This window comes from Rutidosis leptorrhynchoides, chromosome 1 (assembly GCF_046630445.1).
Source record: "Rutidosis leptorrhynchoides isolate AG116_Rl617_1_P2 chromosome 1, CSIRO_AGI_Rlap_v1, whole genome shotgun sequence".
Classification (NCBI taxonomy): domain Eukaryota; kingdom Viridiplantae; phylum Streptophyta; class Magnoliopsida; order Asterales; family Asteraceae; genus Rutidosis; species Rutidosis leptorrhynchoides.
Window position 1 is genome coordinate 655,717,196 of NC_092333.1, and position 23,978 is coordinate 655,741,173.

Here is a 23,978-nt window from a genome sequence, read left to right on the forward strand (position 1 = left end):
CTAATATTATCATTATTATTATAAATATGATTATCATTATTAGTATTATCATCATTAATATTAATATTAAGATTATTATTATTATTACCACTAATATGATTATAAGTATTATCATGAATATTACTATAATGTAACTACTAAAATCATTATCATAACTATCATTAACAGTAAAATTAATATTTTTATAGTTATTATCATTAATATCATTATTAGTATTATCACTAATAGAAATATTAACATTATTACCTCTATTAGAAAACTTAAGTATTATAATTATTATAATTGTACCATATTTAATATTATTTTAGTATTATTATAATTACTATTTTTCAAACAAATGATATTTATAAATGTATGTATATATATATATATATATATATATATATATATATATATATATATATATATATATATATATATATATATATATATATATATTTAATACATATAACATATAACAAAATTTATATTTTTATCTACAAAATGAAAATATGAAGACATATACATATTATTAATATAAATATGACATAATTAATAAATTCATATATATATACAAATGTTCGATTGCAAATATGTGTATTAATATATACAAATGATATAGGTTCGTGAATCCAAGGCCAACCCTGCATTGTTCAGTTTCATCATATGTATTTTTACTACAAAATACAGTATTGTGAGTTTCATTACTTCCTTTTTAAATGCTTTTGCAATATATATTTTTGGGACTGAGAATACATGCGCTTTTATAAATGTTTGACGAAATAGACACAAGTAATTGAACTACATTTTCTGGTTGAATGATCGAAGCCGAATATGCCCCTTTTTGCTTGGTAGCCTAAGAATTAGTAAACCGATCTAATAATTGACGCGAATCCTAAAGATAGATCTATTGGGCCTAACAAACCCCATCCGTTGTAGCGGATGCTTTAGTACTTCGATGTTATTTTATCAAGTCCGATGGATGTCCAGGAATGATAGGGGATATTCTTATATGCATCTTGTTAATGTCGGTTACCAGGTGTTCAATTCATATGAATGATTTTTATCTCTATGTATGGAATGTATGTTTATGAGAAATGGAAATATGAAATCTTGTGGTCTATTAAAATTATGAAATGATTATTTATGATAAACTAATGAACTCACCAACCTTTTGGTTGACACTTTAAAGCATGTTTATTCTCAGGTATGAAAGAAATCTTCCGCTGTGCATTTGCTCATTTTAGAGATATTACTTGGAGTCATTCATGACATATTTCAAAAAGACGTTGCTTTCGAGTCGTTGAGTTCATCAAGATTATTATTAAGTCAATTATAGTTGGATATATTATGAAATGGTATGCATGCCTTTAACTTTCGATTAAATGAAAGTTTGTCTTTTAAAAACGAATGCAATGTTTGTAAAATGTATCATATAGAGGTCAAGTACCTCGCGATGGAATCAACTATTGTGAATCGTTTATAATCGGTATGAACGGGGCATTTCAGGCACCTTTCCCATATCGTTTGGGGGGTAAAAGGGAGGGGGGTTTTACTTGACCGTGCCCTTGGATCGGTTTCAAGGTTTCCTCCCGAGCAGCGATGGGGGGCGGGGTTATTATCGCTACATCGGCATAGTCGAAACAGGAGATGATCGCAATGGGTGGTTTAGTCCCCCTCGGGTGATCCCAATCGCTGTTCAAAAAAAATATATAATAAATTAAATATGTTTTTCTAAAAGATAATAATTATTGAAAATAATTATTATATTAAAAATTCAATCGCTTCGCAGTCTCGTGAGACCTCTGTTGCAGTTTTTAAAACCGTATCGTTTTCTTTGTACTTCAAAACATGAAATAAATTTTCTTGATTAGTATATTTAAATATTAATTATAGTACTACTCCTGGAACCAAGTATGCATTTAATTAAATTAAATACACAAAAATCAAGTAAGTTCCATTAAATAACTTAACGGACAGTTAACGAAGCTTAACGGAAATAGCAGGGTTCTTACATGAAAAGACTAAGAATCACTCAATGATTGAGTTCTATTATTGCAGTTGTAAATCGGAGTTTAAAAATCCAGTTTTACTGTTTTTCTGCAAATCCAGAGTTTGAAACTCCGATTTACCAAAACTGGAGTTTCAACTACGGTTTTCCTGTTTCTATAAAACTTTTTTCATATTTCTATTTTTGCAAACAATGTTTAAAAAACACTATTTAAAAATAATAAAAAAATCCTCTTTCACACTACTTTACTCCACTTCTACCTATTTCCTTATAATAAATGCCTAAAAATACATATAAACTCCTAAAAATAAATAATATCACTCCCTTCAAACCCAGAAACCAAAATCTTTTACATCAAATACCTAATCAATCTTTAAGACAAAGATACAATCTATCTTCAAACCCCACGAGACTCACAACTCAGTTATCTTAAAATCTTAATGGGTAAATAAATATTAATCTTTAGGTACAACTCATGGTTGTTTATCCTCTCAAAACCTAGAAGTTAGTTTTCATGTTTAATTAAAGGCGATAACATGTATAAATTAAAATACCATTTCTGCCATCAACACTTACAAACACAACCAAACGCTACCGTTTTCATTATCACCGCAAAAACCATTGAAGTACCACCGATCGGATAGTTAGATTTTGGTAACGGCATTCTATAAAATTTATTGTATCCGGTAGAAAAAAGTGGTAATTCATATGCGAAATCTTGTTCCCGAGACAGCGTAGGTAGTGATGACTCACACGCCGGAATTCTGGCCGGAAAAATTGTATGTTGTCAGAAAAACTAAAACTCTGGTGGTACCTGTTTGTTGTATCGGACGATATTTATTTACAAAATGCCTACGTATGTCTACTTTGAATATTTTGAATACGATATTAAAAAAAACACGATATTTCTGAAAGTAACGTTCTATTTATTTTTTTCTTATTTCTTTCAAAGACATAATTGCATGGGGGGTCCCTGTAGTTTGTTCGAAACTACAAGCGGAGTCCAAAAGAATTTTTTCACCTTGAGGGGTCACTGTGGTTTGCAGATGTTTCACGGGGGGTCCAACAGCCTAACGTCTGTTAAAAACCCTGTTAAAATTCGTCATGTGCTAGGCACATGAGGGTAGAATGGTCATTTAGTAAAATTTCCTCTTTTTAATTTATTATTTATTTTTTATCTTTCCATTTTGTGACGATCGCTCCAAATCCATATGGACGAACACGTCATTCATTGATTTCATTGCGAGGTATTTGACCTCTATATGATACGTTTTGTAAACATTGCATTCTTTTCAAAAGGTACACAATAAATGAATATCAATTTCTAAGGTATTCAACGTTTGATGATTTCTACATATAGACAATCACCATAAATAATAGTTTACCATAATACATCCGTAGACAATGAAGTCAAAATAAGATACACGGTGATGATTTTGTGAATGCAAAGTTTTCTTGAATAAAGCATGTATGACTCCATTCACATAGCTTGTATCACATATAAGCAAACAGTGGAAGACTTTTAGGGAACCTGAGAATAAACATGCTAACAAGTGTCAACACAAAGGTTGGTGAGTTCATAGTTTTAATGTTTCGTATAATCTGTATATAAAGGTGGATCACAAGATTTTAGTTGTTTCATCCAGAAACGTTTATCAAAATATTCTACGAAGTTGAGTACCCTGGTAACTAAACTTTAACGTTATAATAAGTACCCCTGTTTTAACATACATGCAACCAACATGTATAATACACGCAATCCAACATGTACTAAACTCAAATAGCATACGTCTGTTTCATAGTTCAGGCTAGGGTTTCTATACCTGGAACAGACGGGGATGTCAAGCCCTATGGATCCATATACAACTACTCGCGCCCACCAGTTCTTATAACTGGTAGTAACTAGTTACCAAAGCTAAGGGATTTTCGGTTCAAACTCTGTGTAGAATTTAGTATGTACTTGTATCCATTGCGTTTAAAATAAAGTGCATGTATTCTCAGCCCAAAAATATATATTGTAAAAGCAATTAAAAAGGGAGCAAATAAAACTCACCTTAGCAGCACATAAAGTTGTTCATCGTAATGTGACAGAAACTCGAAATATCAAATAATCGTAGATCTCAACCTAGAGAACATATGTTGGTCAATAAATGTCTATCAAGCTAGGTCAGGTCATAGTGTATCACAATCCTAATGCTCGATATCGACATACAAAAGTTATCCAATGTTGTTTCAAAAAGTCAATTTTGACAGTAGTTCAACAAACGAGACGTGCCTTATATAAGGATTCATTTACTCGGTTGGTAATATTTAAAAATCCATTTTATCAATCTTGTAAACTAGTTGTTTAAATCTTAATTGCAAATTCATAAGAAATTCCAATTAACGTCAATTATAATTCAGTTGATCATATCTTTTAATCCGTTGATCGAAACTATTCGATGTCTAAATGAAAAGTCATTGATTTTTCGCCAGCTTTCCAAAAACATGTATATCATATACCTTTTACTAGTAATATATGTATTTAATTCCTGATTCATCATAAACTGTTTAACGACGAAATTTAGCATACAAACATGTATAAATATATATACTCGAGCACTAGACATGGATACACAATTAATATATAAAAGATAAAATATGAGTGCTTACGTATCAATATTGAGATTCAATATTGTAGGAAAGTACGTAGACGCAACGGAGATGATAAACACTAGGTTTGATTTACAAATATACCCCCGAACATTACACATAACCTCCTTGGCAATAACCCATAATTTCCTTAGCTCTATCCCGCTTGAAAACCATTTTGAAAGTGACACGCTCATAACCTCATCGTAGTATTTTATGTATATTACTAATTAATAATTAATAATACTAATAATTAATAAGATTAATAATAATATTAATCTTAATAATAATAATAATAATAATAATAATAATAATAATTATAATAATAATAATAATAATAATAATTAAATAAAATAAATACGGAGTAATATATGATATGTGTGTGTAAATGAAACAGAACTCGACTGCAATTTATAGATGTGGCCTGATTTCCAACCCCATGCGATCGCATGGTTTTTGGGCATCAAGGCCATGCGATCGCATGGCCCTCTGATCCAGCTCACAAACTTTTAACTTTTTGTTTGTCGACATAATTTTATATAATATATATAATATATTTAATTTATATAATTAATTATATATTATATATTATATTAAATTCACATGCATAGTTGACTTGTAATTTTTGTTCCGATAAGTCGTACGTCATCACTCGACTTATGTCCCGGTTCTGATTTTTCAAATGTCCTTTCGTACACTGAGAAAACTTTTATTTTACATTTCGTGTCACGTACCTTTGTCAAAATATAGCCTTAAATTATCCCTAAACTATACCACTCAAAGTATATCTTAAACTTTCGAGTATTTTGATCAATTACTTCTATAAATCATCGTCTCGCTATTTGTTAATATATATATAATAACAATTCATTTTATGACCAGTTTAATATTATATTTTATATATTTTCAATATTAATATATACGCTTTAAAATACATATCACAAGTTATTCATATATCTAATTCCAACAGTTAATATTCCTTATTATTGTATGTCTCCAAATTACGTTATTTAAACAAACACTTTACCATTTATTTCGAATATCGTTAAAAATAAACGATTTCTCAAATCAACGTGGACCTCACAACAGAGACTCGTAATAATATCATAATCTTTAAGGGACTCAATAAATATCTTTTAATTCAATCGTTTGGCATAATCTTTTAACTCCGTAGTTAAATATATCAATCAGATAATCAAACCAATAAGGTTAATGCACAGTATCGTTTTCATAACACTTTGTTACATTTTCAAGTTATAGTATATATATGTATCTATTTACATATATTTGTTCGCGAATCGTTGAGAACAATCGAAGGGTATTTGAATAGTTCAAGAATTTTAGGATTCAACTTCATAGACTTTGCTTATCGTGTCGGAAACGTTAAAGATTAAGTTTAAATTTAGTCAGAAATTTCTGGGTCATCACAGTACCTCCCCGTTAAAGAAATTTCGTCCCGAAATTTGAGTGAGGTCGTCATGGCTAACAATAAAAATGTTTTCATGACGAATATGTGTTTATAAATAGAATTTTTATCACCGTTGAATAATATGGATAAAAAAAATCCAATTACTCGAAGCGTATGAGGGAAGTTATCGTAATAGAGTGAAATGGAGAATAGAGATTCATCTTATCTCTTGACGTAGTAACGATTGATTTCCGAAATTTAAGGAATAGAAAATCTTCATAATTTAAATAAGATTTGATTCTTCGGAATTTAAGGAAATTAGGATTTCCTTTGATTAAATGCGTAATCTGCCTCGATTGCTATGTCTGATATTTTGCTATAAATTGACCTCTTCCGTTTCATTTATTTTCACCACTCCTATAATCTTCTTCCTTATTTCATACTTACAAAAGATTTGTGAAAATGCTTCATCCAGTTCTGATTCTTGATATTTTCTTGGCTATCATATCATTCATTCTTCTTTTTCATCTGCCACCAGAGGAGGTTATTTTCTTCTACTATTACCTTGGGGTTATATTGTTTTTCATTCTCTCGTGTCTTTATATTGTTATACGCATTGATATACACAGTTTGTAATTTCGGGCTTTATATTTTCCATTATATTTCAGAGCTTCATGCTTTTTGTTTTCTCTTCCCGACTTTAAGTCAAGCGAATAATGGTCCAGAATTCGTAGGTATTAATTTCGGAATGAACATAATTAATGTTCTAAGAAAGAAACGGTAATGGCACAATTTGACTTGTCAAATTACTAGAATATCTGGAAAAGACCGAATCATCAAGAAAAATATTTTCTTGATATATTTAGAGGTTAAATATAATGAAAGAGTTATGTAACATGGTTCATGATGCGGGTGTGATCTGTGAACCTTTATCACGTTCCATTAGAAACTCAGCATGACTTACTGTAATATAATCACGTTGATCAAATGTCATTATATTATACTAACTCATGCTTCAATTCCCAACACTACTTCAAAAATATTCATATTTTAAACTCGAAGGTTTCAGAATTTAGAAACTAAAATTGTTTCTTTTATGATGTTACACAGATATCGCAAGGAGAAAATTGATTTCCGATAAGAATGATTATGGAATTATCTCCAGAAATATGGAGGATATTTATAATGAAAGATACGATGATATCTTAGAATTTCTAATATCAGAGGATGATGAAGAATATTGTCCACAAGGGTTTAGATTCGGAAGCAAGGTATTCGTTAATGGCTTCAGCAGATACTGAATAATTTGGATTCTTTGAAGGCAGGTTTAGTATTTGTGTTTTATCCACAGCCTCCTTCATACTTTGCTCAATCCATTTTCCAGTTCCAAACCTTCTCTTTTTCTGAGCTTTGCCAACACACTATTCTTTATCATCAAACTTTTGGCTGTTAAGGTCGTTTACAGTTTTTGCTGCTTCATCAGCATTCAAAGTTATCATAACCGAATCGTTGGTTATCAATCCGAGGTGTTTTTAAAAGTTTGAAGGGTTTGCATGAAGATTGTAATTGTCAAGATACATATGATGTTCTAGAATTTTGAACGATACAATTTTTTTTCTCCTGGGTTTATGAATAGAAGTGATGTTCTAGCACAGTTTTGAAGTCAAAGTATAGCATTTGAAAGATGTAAGAATCTAAGAGTGATGTTTTCTGTTAAATCTTGGCTTGGATTCTGATTTTTCAAAATCAGAATATGTAATTGAATTTGTATGGAAACGATTGTATATCGCTGTGAGCATAGTTAATAATTTTTGAATCAAAGTTGAAGAATGTACAGTATAACATATTAATTGTGAACTTATATATTTCCCGAGTATTACCTACCCGTTTAAGATTTCACAATTAATACTTTGTACAAAAGATTTTTTTTTTATTACCGTCTTTATGAAAATATATGTATGTATATCTTCTTCAGATGTAATACATATTTGATGAGTTAATATCATATTAAGCTCATTTGATTTTTGAATTGAAAAAATAATCTCTAAAACATTAAGGATTACATAATCTTCGCTGAGTATTTCACTAATGAAATCAATACTTCATTATTTATTCTTATTCCTCGGTGAAGGATGTTGATGCTCGTGGAATTCTTATGAACTTCATAAGATATAAATGATGTTTTCTAGAAAGTTTCGAGTACATCGAAGATAAAAGGGTAAAATCAAACATGTAATTGATTAATACACTAAGTTCATTATGAAATGGAATTCATTGAGTTGAAACAGATATTTGTAGTTAACGATGGTTAAGTTGTTAACGAAGGATGTACATCATAGAATATTAGTAATATGAATTAACCGAGTAGTATCTACCCCTTAAAATTCACACGTAATAGCTTAGTACGAAAAGATTCATGATGGTTTTAAAATTTATATATATAAGATATACATATAAATTCTTTAGATGAATAGAGTTATTACTTCATAACTCATTGATACAATATACTCGTTGTTGACTCGTAATGATGTCCACGGTGCTTTCTTGAACTGACGGAGCTTGTGATGTTAGAGGTGCTGCTGATTCTGACGATGTTGACAGCACTGACTGTGCTGGTGAGGCTAAGGGTACTGTTGATGCTGTTGGTAAAACAAGTCTAGCTTGTATCTTACACCATTCGGATAAGGGTTTCTACTCTATCTGATTTAGGGTTAAGGCTAGAATAGATAATCTCTAAACTTTAGAAATTACATAATCGTCGTAGAATGTTTCTCCAATGAAGTTATGAATCCATACTTCATCGTTTGTCGTTGCTGGTACTTCTTGGTACCTATGGTGCGTATGATGTTGATATCCGAGGTACAGATTGTATTGTTGAGGCGCGTGATGCGGATGTGGTTGTTGGTGGTGGTAATGATCCTGTTGGTGTGGATGATGGTGGTACCGGTTATGCTGCGGGTGCTGCTGCTCGTGTTCGTAACCCTTGCACCATATTCTCCAAAGCCACTACCCGAGCACGAAGCTCGTTGACTTCTTCTATTATACCGGTGATGATTTTGTGAATGCAAAGTTTTCTTGAATAAAGCATGTATGACTCCATGCACATAGCTTGTATCACATATAAGCAAACAGCAGAAGACTTCTAGGGAACCTGAGAATAAACATGCTAACAAGTTTCAACACAAAGGTTGGTGTGTTCATAGTTTTAATGTTTCGTATAATCTGTATATAAAGGTGGATCACAAGATTTCAGTTGTTTCATCCAGAAACGTTTATCAAAATATTCTACGAAGCTGAGCACCCTGGTAACTAAACTTTAACGTTATAATAAGTACCCCTGTTTTAACATACATGCAACCAACATGTACAATACATGCAATCCAACATGTACTAAACTCAAATAGCATACGTCTGTTTTATAGTTCAGGCTAGGGTTTCTATACCTGAAACAGACGGGGATGTCAAGCCCTATGGATCCATATACAACTACTCGCGCCCACCAGTTCTTATAACTGGTAGTTACTAGTTACCAAAGCTAAGGGATTTTTGGTTCAAACTCTGTGTAGAATTTAGTATGTACTTGTATCCATTGCGTTTAAAATAAAGTGCATGTATTCTCAGCCCAAAAATATATATTGTAAAAGCAATTAAAAAGGGAGCAAATGAAACTCACCTTAGCAGCACATAAAGTTGTTCATCGTAATGTGACCGAAACTCGGAATATCAAATAATCATAGATCTCAACCTAGAGAACATATGTTGGTCAATAAATGTCTATCAAGCTAGGTCAGGTCATAGTGTATCACAATCCTAATGCTCGATATTGACATACAAAAGTTATCCAATGTTGTTTCAAAAAGTCAATTTTGACAATAGTTCAACAAACGAGACGTACCTTATATAAGGATTCATTTACTCGGCTGGTAATATTTAAAAATCCATTTTATCAATCTTGTAAACTAGTTGTTTAAATCTTAATTGCAAATTCATAAGCAACTCCAATAAACGTCAATTATAATTCAGTTGATCATATCTTTTAATCCGTTGATCGAAACTACTCGATGTCTAAATGAAAAGTCATTGATTTTTCGCCAGCTTTCCAAAAACATGTATATCATATACCTTTTACCAGTAATATATGTATTTAATTCGTGATTCATCATAAACTGTTTAACGACGAAATTTAGCATACAAGCATGTATAAATATATGCACTCGAGCACTAGACATGGATACACAATTAATATATAAAAGATAAAATATGAGTGCTTACGTATCAATATTGAGATTCAATATTGTAGAAAAGTACGTAGACGCAACGGAGATGATAAACACTAGGTTTGATTTACAAATATACCCCCGAACATTACCCATAACCTCCTTGGCAATAACCCATAATTTTCTTAGCTCTATCCCGCTTGAAAACCATTTTGAAAGTGACACGCTCATAACCTCATCGTAGTATTTTATGTATATTACTAATTAATAATTAATAATACTAATAATTAATAAGATTAATAATAATATTAATCTTAATAATAATAATAATAATAATAATAATAATAATAATAATAATAATAATTAAATAAAATAAATACGGAGTAATATATGATATGTGTGTGTAAATGAAACAGAACTCGACTGCAATTTATAGATGTGGCCTGATTTCCAACCCCATGCGATCGCATGGTTTTTGGGCATCAAGGCCATGCGATCGCATGACCCTCTGATCCAGCTCACAAACTTTTAACTTTTTGTTTGTCGACATAATTTTATATAATATATATAATATATTTAATTTATATAATTAATTATATATTATATTAAATTCACATGCATAGTTGACTTGTAATTTTTGTTCCGATAAGTCGTACGTCATCACTCGACTTATGTCCCGGTTCCGATTTTTCAAATGTCCTTTCGTACGCTGAGAAAACTTGTATTTTACATTTCGTGTCACGTACCTTTGTCAAAATATAGCCTTAAATTATCCCTAAACTATACCACTCAAAGTATATCTTAAACTTTCGAGTATTTTGATCATTTACTTCTATAAATCATCGTCTCGCTATTTGTTAATATATATATAATAACAATTCGTTTTATGACCAGTTTAATATTATATTTTATATATTTTCAATATTAATATATACGTTTTAAAATACATATCACAAGTTATTCATATATCTAATTCCAACAGTTAATATTCCTTATTATTGTATGTCTTCAAATTACGTTATTTAAACAAACACTTTACCATTTATTTCGAATATCGTTAAAAATGAACGATTTCTCAAATCAACGTGGACCTCACAACAGAGACTCGTAATAATATCATAATCTTTAAGGGACTCAATAAATATCTTTTAATTCAATCGTTTGGCATAATCTTTTAACTCCGTAGTTAAATATATCAATCAGATAATCAAACCAATAAGGTTAATGCACAGTATCGTTTTCATAACACTTTGTTACGTTTTCAAGTTATAGTATATATATGTATCTATTTACATATATTTGTTCGCGAATCGTTGAGAACAATCGAAGGGTATTTGAATAGTTCAAGAATTTTAGGATTCAACTTCATAGACTTTGCTTATCGTGTCAGAAACGTTAAAGATTAAGTTTAAATTTAGTCAGAAATTTCTGGGTCATCACACATTTATTATCTTATTCCCTGTAACAGAGTGAAGTCTCTCCAAACCTAGAATAGAAACACACAACCATCGCCTTCTTCAAAATCCACCACCACCGCCTCCGCCTTCTTCAACAGCCACCACCACCGTCGCCTTCTTCAACAGCAACCACCACCGCCGCCTTCTTCAACAGCCACCACTGTCGTATGTGAAGAACTCTAACGATTTTTTATAAAACCCAGATCTGATTTCCACCAAAATCAATGATTCTACCGTCGCTGATGATGAATATGAAAATAAATTGCTCAATCTAAAAGTTTGATTTGGAGGTTAAAGTTTAATTTGGGGTTAAAGCAAACCTCTCTTAAACGGAGTGATGTTTTGGTGGTGATAGCAATAACCAAACAACTTAAACAAATTCTAGATTATTGCATCGATATTAGAGAAAATTGCAAAGGCGACACATTAAACTGAATTGATGACCTTTAATTCAACCAGATGCAAATGTCAACAAAAGGTATTATACTGCATGTTAGTTAAATTCAATTATATGTTCCTGGTGTCTTTGAATTTTGCATCTCTGTTGCTTGATTTTGGATTGAAAATAATTAGGGATCTTCGCATTTATAATTGGGGAAGAAGATTACATAAAAAAGGATTTTGATAATGTGACTGTATGTTGTAAATGGATACAAAGATGTAATGCATTTTGATGAAGTATGCTGCAGGTATGGAATAATTAAGTTAGGTTAAAGGGATATATAAAAGAGAAAGGTCAGGGATATATAGATCTGGACGATTTCGCTTTTTGTGAGAAATAAACACCTAAAATGGATTTTTTTTTTTTTTTTTTTTTTTTTGTTTTTTTTTTTTTTGCATTTCCGGTTTGGAAATTTGAATTTTGATTTAGTTTACAAATTAACTTGGATTTGGTTTTGAGATTTAATTAGGGTTATGAAATTAGGGATGAAGATGAAGATGAAGATGAAGATGAAGATGAAGATGAAGATGAAGATGAAAGAGGGGTGAAAATTAAAAGAGAAAGAGACTGATGAAGGTCAGAGAAACACATAAAATTGAAAAGACCATTTTACCCTCATGTACAAGTCATGTGAGGCCCAAAAACGTTAAACTTAGACAGACGTTAGGCTGTTGGACCCCCCGTGAAACATCTGCAAACCACAGTGACCCCCCAAGGTGAAAAAATTCTTTTGGACTCCGCTTGTAGTTTCGAACAAACCACAGGGACCCCCGGTGCAATTTTGTCTTCTTTCAAAACCAAATATTAACACCATTATGCGTTATAGTGTTTTTTTAACTCTCCATAATGAAAACAAATATACCTAATGGCCTAAGCGTTACGGTGTAACATTTTAACGTCTTTTATGGAACAAATTATGAGATAACTATGTAAACAATTGCGAACAAAAAATAAAAAAAGGGCAGAAGGATTCGAATTCAAGTCGTTACTCGTGAACTTACCACTTGCTAGAACCTTCCTACAGATATAGTTAGATGAGTATATATATATATATATATATATATATATATATATATATATATATATATATATATATATATATATATATATATATATATATATATATATATATATATATATATATATATATATATATATATATATAATTTACCCAAAGTGTTTCTCTTTAAAAGAAACTCCATTTCGAATATAATTAGTTGCGTTTTGCTCGTAAAATTATTTCGTGTTGAACGGTGATGATGGAGAAACTGAGTTTTAGGTAATGAGTATTCCTATTATAAATTACGAACTAGTCTCAATCATTATTAAACACATTTCATAGTAGTCATTCCTCTCAACCAAACATACCCTAACTTTCAGATATAATAAAAAAAACTCCAGCTATTAGCTAGCTCACCCAAATACACTCTATACCTGACCAGAAATTTTAGCATATGACTCAATTTTATTTGAATAGGTCGGTTCTTTACCTCCGTTATAAAAATGGAAGATGAATTTAGTGATGTGTGTGAGTGATTTTCTTACTAAAAAAATAAAAAACGAAGTAGTAGTGTCTTAATTATCACAAGTAGAATGTATGGTAAATTTAAGAAATTTACAAAAGAAAAGGAGGATGAAGCTATAAAAGCACAAAAGAGCACTCACTATATGGAAGATATATAAGTTGTTGCCAAGAACGAAAGTACGTGTACTTTTCTCATTTGTAGATTTCTTAATGGTGTGGTTATTTGAATATATAACTTTGTATTGTAATAGGTTTTTAAAGTTTTTTACTGTCCATAAGCTTTTGAAAGTTTATTAAAGACATAACTTGGAAAAACTATACTACGGAGTACTACTTTCAGTAGATACCCGCTTAATCCAATAAAGTAGCACCGCGAATTCGCGGACACTAAGCTAGTACTAATAAAATCAAAGTGTGCTAATGAATTGTCTTCTGCTTTGGATATAGAATATTTTGGAAATGTCAGGTAAGATATTGTGCTTAAGACTAGGCCCGGCCCAAAGCGTGTGGATGTACACTTGCACAGGGCCCAACAATTATAGGTGCCGTATATTTTTGTATTAACCCACTAGCTCAACCATTTTAAATATGCAATGGGGAATAAGGGCACTACTCGTAATCTTTTTAGATTAAAAATCAAACCTGGTAAATATATAGTGTCTTTTTGTTAAGATACCCACCGATGTGGGATATCTAATTAATTGATCATACTAGGAAAAAAAACACCCTTTTTCTTAACTTTGTCCATTTTCATATTCTACGTTTATATCGTTAGTAGTAGGCGTGGGGCTTATATCTAACTCGTCAAACATGATGGGCTGACCTGCCAATACATTTGTCCATTTTTTTTTATTTATATTTTTTTGGGAATTTTTGAGTTTATATTAAGTTACTGTATTAAACATGATTATGAAACTTATATTACTAAAGAACCTAAATTAACGATTTAGGAGTTTGGAGATTTGAGTGTATGTTAGACGATTTTGACTTTTTTTTTTAATCTGTTTCAGTTTTAGCCAATGTCATATTTGACCTGTTACCAACAATATACAACCCAAATTAGAAGTGTATTATTTAACCATTTTAGCATATGGTGTTTATGCAGTAGCATCAGCTGCGGATTACGGTGTCGTGACCCCAGATACAATAAGAACCGCGTTTCTTGAAACCGAGAACGGGTTCACGTCTCTTGTATCCGAGGTATTTAACGAACAACCTTGTGTTGTGCCATTTAATTTTTTTAGGGGCATATTTTCGACCATCTCGCACAGGGCATTCATATTCTCAGGACCGGCCCTGCTTAAGACCCGCAATAATTGCGGGTTTAAGTTAAAGAAAACTCAACATTAGGTGTTGTAACAAACATGATCAAGAACAATAGTTAGTCATATCCTGAATGAAAATTATAATAATCAATGATTATAATAATCAGAAAAATAATTGATGATTACCTGCAATTATAAGAAATTACCTAGTAATAATCAATGATTACCTGCAATTTCAAGTACAATTATCTTCAAGTTCGATCTTTATGAATCAAGTCAATCGATCTCAAATTTTTTGTCCGGCACCTATTTCAAGTAAAAATATCTTCAATTTCGATCCCCTATTAAAAAAATTAGAGATTCTAATTTGTTGGTTGGTAAAAAATCGACATCAACATTAAGGTCTAAGATTAAGCAAATTTATAAAGTAAAAAAAAAAAAAAACAAAATAGGAATGATAAAATTCGGGTCTTAATCAACAATGTAAGATAAACTAAGGCTAAAAACAACACAATAAAGAAGTTAATAGAGTTATTTAAACCCGCTAATTTCCCCTGTTAAACATAAAATAAGTGAAAAAAAGTATCACACAATATACCAACCAATATATATGACTATGTATTCTAGTAACGTTTACCAGAAGTATTCCGAAGATAATGAACAACAATGTTACTCCTAGCTATTTGAATACTTCACGTGACAAGTGCCTGTCATAAAACATGTATATATGAACGAAATGATCAAATAGTTTTTTTTTGTTGAAGTTACTAAGTGACATTTGATCCAAGTTTCTTCAAAATTCTGTTGCCCTTTAAACAAATATAAAATCAAATAACAACAAACCTTATAAAGATGAAACGTCTCTTCTCCAATCTCAAATCGTCACATCACTTGGAACGTGGAAGTCTACTTGTACACGTCCTAAAACATAACATACATCTTCGAATTGTAAGATATATATTAAACTATATTACTCATAATTTAGTCTATAAGAACGAACACGACCATATATTAATATGATTGTTCATTATTTAGGTACTATCCAACCATCTCGATGACATTAGGGTTCTACTAATTGTGATCCTGAAAGTTTTCAATCATTAAGAAACATCTGACCTGTACTAAGGTTTTAAAGTTTTAAGTTTGAAAAGTTTGGCATTGCATACTGCATTATATATCATGTTGTAGGTTTAGAAATCACCATAAATCACATGATTGTTTAGCTTCTTTAAGAAGAAAAGCATGAACCCTTTACATTCTTAAATGCAATATCTTTAACAATATGATTTTTGTAATCATATGTAACAAACCTATTATCAATGAAAAAAAGTTAGATTATTTAAACAAAACTTGTGCCTGGTAGCATTGACCCATTTCGAGACATACATAGAGTAACCATTTTGACCCTTAACCCAACCCATTGACAAAAATTGATTCGGTATCACACAGATAGATAGGATGCACATTTGAGAATAATCAAAAACTTTCTTCTTGACTTGTCCTTTACAATCGGGTCAGAATTCTAACTCAAGCATCATAAGAGTCGGTGTTCAAAATAATGCATTAATAAGAACCTTACTTGATCTGAAGGAACTTCAATATTGATAAGACAACTTTACATCATGAGTCTACCTGTACATAAAGCAATGCATTTGAAAACAGGCGTCAATATTATATGGCAATCCATATCCATAACAATAATTTAATTAATAAAAGTTTAAAAGGCCTTTTTAGTAGATTCCATTGATGTAAATAGATACAGCTTAATATCAATGCTGATTGATTTTTAAGATCTAATGAATGTTGATCACTTAATTTGTCCTGGTAATAGTTTGCGTTGATCATATTTGAATTTCAATTCAATATTAACAGGAAGTATATATATATATATATATATATATATATATATATATATATATATATATATATATATATATATATATATATATATATATATATTAAACATCATATAGTAATGTAATAACACTCAGCTTTGTAATGGCCTCAAGTCAGCACCATGAATGAGACAAAAACTCTTGGATCAAGGTTGGGATTCTCCACCCACCAACATGTATTAATATTTGAGTTAGTTTGGGTTAATCGGTGAATCTAGTAACCTGAAACAAATTAAAACTTCATTTTCTATATAAACACCAACCCACAAACCAAAATATCACACTAATACTCGTTTGACCCGTTTGCCTAAACTGTACATAGCAGGGTAGGTTAAATAATTGGGTTATCATATTTGTTATACTTCATTGAATAAAAAGTGTTGTCGTGTACTCGTGTCAACCTAAACCCCTTCTGACCCATCATGTTTTAATATTTGAGCCAGTTTGGGTTAATGGGTCAATCTGCTAACCCGAAATAAATTACCAACCCAAATGTCACACTAATACTCGTTTGACCCGTTTGGCTAAACTGTACATAGCAGGATAGGTTAAATAATTGGGTCATCATAATTGTCATACTTAATTGAATAAAAAGTGTTGTCGTGTCAACCTAACCCCATCTGACCCATCATGTTTTAATTTTCGAGTCAATTTGGGTTAATGGGTCAACTAACCCAAAACAAATTAAAACTTCATTTTCTATATAAGCACCAACCCACCAACCCAAATGTCACACTAATACTCGTTTGACCCGTTTGCCTAAACTGTACATAACAGGGTTGGTTCTATGTCCAAGGCTTTCAACACATACGATAATCAATGCAAAATTGAAATGAATACCTTTCTCAAGATTCATAACATTCTTGGAAGATAATGTAATTCTAATCCTGTGAACCTGCTTTTGAGGTTCTTCAAGTGCTAGCCTCGCTCGCTTTACTTCAAACCTCAAATCTGAATAAATAGATAAATATGAAAGTATACCATCTGCTAGAGTTGATCGAATTCAGACAACCATCAGGTACACATGTTAATCTGCAAGTAAATTTCAATGACTTCAATGAAATATTCACTCAAATAATTTCTATTAGTTTGCATATATTTTTTTTGAACGGCAATTTTGGCATCGAATCCTCGCATTTGCCACCCACACACAACCGCATACAACAACATGCATCAGTCCTTTGAAGTTCACAATAAAACTGCACATCTCACATAATAGTCAATGCAAAAAAATTAACCAAACTAATCAAATAAGACAGATGATCGTCAATGACAATCAGTTATTGCAAGTATCAATACATTCGATTAATGAGGCATATATACATAAATTTTAAGTCATATAATAGTAAATACGACTTTCCTGAATCAGTGGTTCCTAATGAAAGTAGATGGACAGGAACAACTACTATGCATTGACTGCGCAAAGCATAAACTGCACGATATCATGTAACCGAAAACGCACACTACTGACATTTAGAGGTTATCAACTTGTATATCATAAATGTACGGGCAAAAGCAACACATTCTTTTTTGAAACTGTTATGCATTGTAAGTGTACCTGCACAGGTTCACCGTAGCAACCTATAGTCTTCTCTTCAGCTGTTTCTAAGCTATAAAAAACAAAAAGGGTCAATAATATCCAGCGAAATGAAAAACACCAAAAAATTCAACATTACTGTCTATTCAGAAAAAGGTTAAGAGTAAATTAAAATAAAATACATTTAAATACCTTCCATTTGAATCCAGCCAACTACCCTTTGTATTAGAAAACTTTCATCATTCTCAACATGGTCATATTAACTTAATTAAAAAGACTAAGAGCTGCTTACACTTAAATCCTTTTGTAATACTGGTAAGGGAATGTATGAACAATCACATTAATCATAAACTCGGCATACATATTAACTTTGAATTGAATTATCTATAAGGTAACGCATGATTCACTACAATCAGCATACACAACGCACTTAAGGAATAAAAACAGCTCATAAGTATACATTATAGTAAAAAAAATGAAATTCAAGTTGATTTACATAGATCAAACGTCTTAAGAGATGAAACATATTTCACTCTGTCATTTCATCGAACATCGGGTGTGCGTCTGAGAAGATGTTATCTTGCCTTTGTCCACTACATTACTATGTTTCAGATGCATATTTATTCACAGTCTAATCCTACAAAATTAAAACAACCTAAATGAATACTTGCAATACATATGACAAATTTTGAACATCATCTTAATCATAATCCACCGTATGAATATTAAGTCAAAATAACTAAAATAGCAGGAAAGGTAAATTTGAAGGTTACCCTTAAATATCCAAAACTAAAAAGTGTAAATAAATTAATTTCAATTTACTTGCAGAGAAAATTGCCACTACTCACATTTTGCATAAATAAGGACACAATAGACTCTTAGAGCCTAAAGTAATTTTCAGGCAGGATTTAAACCCATGAAAATTTGATTTTACCATTTTCATGGCGTCTCAATTTTATTTTTAATTTAATTTAATATTTTTAATATTTTTTTCCTACTTATTGGCCGGAGGTCCACTCGGAAGCAATCTCTCTATCCGTCGAATAGAGAGAGGGATGACTTTCTCTACTTTTGAGAGTGTTTTCACTCTGGGTGGAGAAATGACTTGTATTTATTCTCGGATAGGGGAATGATTGTCTACATCTCACCTCCCCCATACACCACTTATGTGGTATTGGGTTTTGTTGTTGTTGTTGTTGTTGTACGGACACAATAGATTAAAAGGATGAAACCATAAACTTACTAAAATTCACATAACTATACAGAAGTAGAACCCAAAAACTAAATTACATGAAAAAATTGAAATATAAAGAATATTAAAAACATGAAGTATAGGAAATAAGATGATCAGAAGAAACTTTAACAAACGAAATTTATGTTGGTTCCAACTAAAATTTAGATTATCCAAACATAATGAGAATGAATCGATGAAAACATGAGTATTTACCTTGATTGTAGATGTACCTTCAAATAATCAACCCAAACAGATACAGATCCATCTGTATGGTAAATTGATTCAAACCCTAACGGTGGCGCTCGCGAAAGGGATGAACCCTAATTTCTTTCAATCAGCAAACCAACAGAAAAAGAAAACCATACAGGTAATTTAATATTGGAATCAAACACAATTAAGAAATTAGAGGAATAAAGAAGGGTTAGGATGAACCAATGAAGATGACGGTGGTGATTTTGATCTTCATATGATGTGGTGAAGAGAAGAAACCACTTAGGGATGATTACATCCATGATTGCCGCCTTATGAAACAATGAATATCTGAAACGATTGAACACTAACGATTTATTGAATTCAAGACGATTTAAATTGAAATTATCGATTACCATGGGGTGTGAAGTTGAGAGGAATTTAGGGTTTTTTTTGGTGTGTGTCGCCACTCAAACAGCGACTCAATTGAAACCCTATTTTTTGAAAGAAAAAAAAAGGCCGCTACTTTTTGCTGCAAAAGGGTATTTGTGTATGAAGAGAACTTTTCCATGATTATATATTAAATGAAAATTATATTTGCATGATTAAATATTTTCAACATGTTAAGCAATCAAACTTGTTAGGACTTGATTATTTGAAATGAGTTTCATATAGACAATTGACCACCCAAGTTGACCGACGATTCACGAACGTTAAAAATTTATAAAAACTACATGATATATATATATATATATATATATATATATATATATATATATATATATATATATATGGCTAACATGAGATTATGATAAGTAAGTATCTCACTAAGTATATTAACAATGAGTGATATACATAAAAATGAGTTTTTTGAGTTAAGAAACTCGAAACGATATATATAACGATTATCGTTATAACAACGTCTTACTAAATACATCTGAATCATATTAAGATATTGATACACTATGTTTTACATGATAAAATGATAATTAAACATATCATTAAGTGTATTAACAATGAACTACATATGTAAAAATAAGACTACTAATTTAAGGATTACGAAACGAGACATATATGTAACGATTATCGTTTTAACGACATTTTAATGTATATATATCATATTAAGATATATTCATACATCATAATATCATGATAATATAATAATTTAACATCTCATTAGATATAATAAACAATGGGTTAACAACATTAAATGAGATCATTAACTTAAAGGTTTCAAAACAACACTTACATGTAACGACTAACGATGACTTAACGATTCAGTTAAAATGTATATACATGTAGTATTTTAAGATATATTCATACACTTTTGAAAGACTTCAAGACACATATCAAAGTACTTCTACTTATTAAAAATGCTTACAATTACATTCTCGTTCATTTTCATCAACAATTCTACTCGTATGCAACCGTATTCGTACTCGTACAATACACAGCTTCTAGATGTATATACTATTGGTATATCCATTCAATCATCAGCTCCTTAGCAGCCCTTGTGAGTCATCAAGACATGTGAGAACCATCATTAGACAACTAGCATGACTTATGAGTAAGGAAACAAAAACAAGAACTCCTTTTAACCCCACTCACCACCCACTCCATTTCACTTCCAATTCTCTTTCTAATTCTCTCTAAACACACACATACTCTCAAGAACGAATTTTCCAGTAAACTAATCATCATCTTCATCAAAAATTACTTCAAGTATCAAGCTATAATCATCATAGAGGAAGAAAACTTCAAGAACACTTCGAAAATCCTTTCAAGTTGATAATTTACTTTCAATTTTGCAAATCCATTTCAAGTGATCACCCAACTTCAAGAAACCTTTGTTATTTACAGTAGGTTATCTTTTTAAATCAAGGTAATATTGAATATTCAAGCTTTGATTCAATTTCTATAATTATAACTATCTTAATTCGAGTAGTAATCTTACTTGAACTTGTTTTTCGTGTCATGATTCTACTTCAAGAACTTCCAAGCCATCAAAGATCCTTTGAAGCTCAAGTTATTTTTTCATCATTTCCAGTAGGTTTACCTACTTTACTTGAGGTAGTAATGATGTTCATAACATCATTCGATTCATATATATATATATATATATATATATATATATATATATATATATATATATATATATATATATATATATATATATATATATATATATATATAACTATCTTATTCGAAGATTTGAACATGTAATCACTAGAACATAGTTTAGTTAATTCTAAACTTGTTCGTAAACAAAGTTAATCCTTCTAACTTGACTTTTAAAATCATCTAAACACATCTTATATATCTATATTATATGCTAACTTAATGATTTAAAACCTGGAAACACTAAAAATACCGTAAAACCGGACATACGCCGTCGTAGTAACACCGCGGGCTGTTTTGGGTTAGATAATTAAAAACTATGATAAACTTTGATTTAAAAGTTGTTCTTCTGGAAAAATAATTTTTCTTATGAACATGAAACTATATTCAAAAATCAGGGTTAAACTCAAAGTGGAAGTATGTTTTTCAAAATGGTCATCAAGATGTCGTTCTTTCGACGGAAATGACTACCTCTGTCAAGAGTGACTTGTAACCTGTATTTCCGACTATAAACTTATACTTTTTCTATTTAATTTCATAAATTTCAGTTCATTATGAAATCATAGCAATTTGAATCACTCAAAACGGATTTAAAACGAAGAAGTTATGGGTAAAACAAAATTGGATATTTTTACTAGTTTTAGCTACGTGAAAATTGTAACAAATCTATACTAATCATATCCTAGCTAACTTATATTGTATTATACATGTATTCTAACATATATTATGTAATCTTGAGATACCATAGACACGTATACAATGTTTTGACATATCATATTAACCCATCTATATATATTATTTGGAACAACCATAGACACTCTATATGCTGTAATGCTCGAGTTCGCTATACAGGGTTGAGGTTGATTCCAAAAATATATATACTTTGAGTTGTGATCTAGCCTGAGGCTTGTATACACTGGGTCGTGGATTGATCCAAGATAATGTATATTGATTTATTTTTGTACTGCTAACTGTGGACAACTAGTTGTAGGCTACTAACGTTGGACAGCTAACTTAATAAACTTAAATCATTAAAACGTAATAAAAAATGTTGTGAATATATTTCGATCATACTTTGATATATATGTACATATTTGTTATAGGTTCGTGAATCGACCCGTGGCCAAGTCTTATTTCCCGACGAAGGAAAAATTTATGGAAGTGAGTTATAGTCCCACTTTTAAAATCTAATATTTTTGGGATGAGAATACATGCAGTTTTATAAATGTTTTACAAAATAGACACTAGTACGTGAAACTAATTTCTATGGTTGAATGATCGAAGCCGAATATGCCCCTTTTTGCTTAATAGCCTAAGAATTAGTAAACCAGTCTACTAATTGATGCGAATCCTAAAGATAGATCTATTGGGCCCAACAAACCCCATCCGTTGTAGCGGATGCTTTAGTACTTCGAAAATTATCATGTCCGAAGGATGTCCCGGAATGATGGGGATATTCTATATGCATCTTGTTAATGTCGGTTACCAGGTGTTCACCATATGAATGATTTTTATGCAGATTGCTATTATGCATACATGTTGTTTATGAGAAATGAAAATATGAAATCTTGTGGTCTATTAATATAATTTGATAAATATATAGGTTAAACCTATAACTCAGAAACATTTTTGTTGACGTTTTAAGCATGTTTATTGTCAGGTGATTGTTAAGAGCTTCCGCTGTTGCATGCTAATTTAAGAACAAGAATTGAAGTCAGCATGCTTGTAATATATTGTTTAAAAACTGCATTCGGAGATTTAAATCGATGTATAATATTATTGTAAACCAATATGTAATGTTCGTGTGTAAAACGTTATATTTTAGATTATCATTACTTGATAATCTAAGTTATGGTTTTTAAACCTTTATCGATAAAATAAGGGTTATGGTTTGTTTTAAAAACGAATGCAGTCTTTGAAAAACGTCTCATATAGAGGTCAAAACCTCGCAACGAAATCAATTAATATGAAACATTTATAATCAATATGAACGGGACATTTCAGTTGGTATCCGAGCATTGGTCTTAGAGAACCAGAAATTGCATTAGTGTGTGTCTAACCGAGTTTGTT

The 23,978-nt window shown here is 30.8% G+C and overlaps 1 long non-coding RNA gene across 5 annotated transcripts; it reads right to left on the reverse strand.

Moving 5' to 3' along the window:
• Positions 1-15,162: 15,162 nt before the first annotated feature.
• LOC139885823 (uncharacterized) lies at positions 15,163-20,271 on the reverse strand. Of its 5 annotated transcripts, none has more exons than XR_011772119.1 (8): positions 20,034-20,271; positions 19,815-19,928; positions 18,864-19,004; positions 17,671-18,440; positions 16,515-16,567; positions 15,779-15,856; positions 15,573-15,642; positions 15,163-15,276 (listed from the first exon to the last, which is right to left on the reverse strand). It is a non-coding gene; the product is annotated as an uncharacterized lncRNA (long non-coding RNA). The 5 variants fall into 5 exon arrangements; XR_011772120.1 differs by having other exon boundaries at positions 17,671-17,781; positions 18,389-19,004; XR_011772118.1 differs by having other exon boundaries at positions 17,671-18,262; positions 18,389-19,004.
• Positions 20,272-23,978: the final 3,707 nt, after the last annotated feature.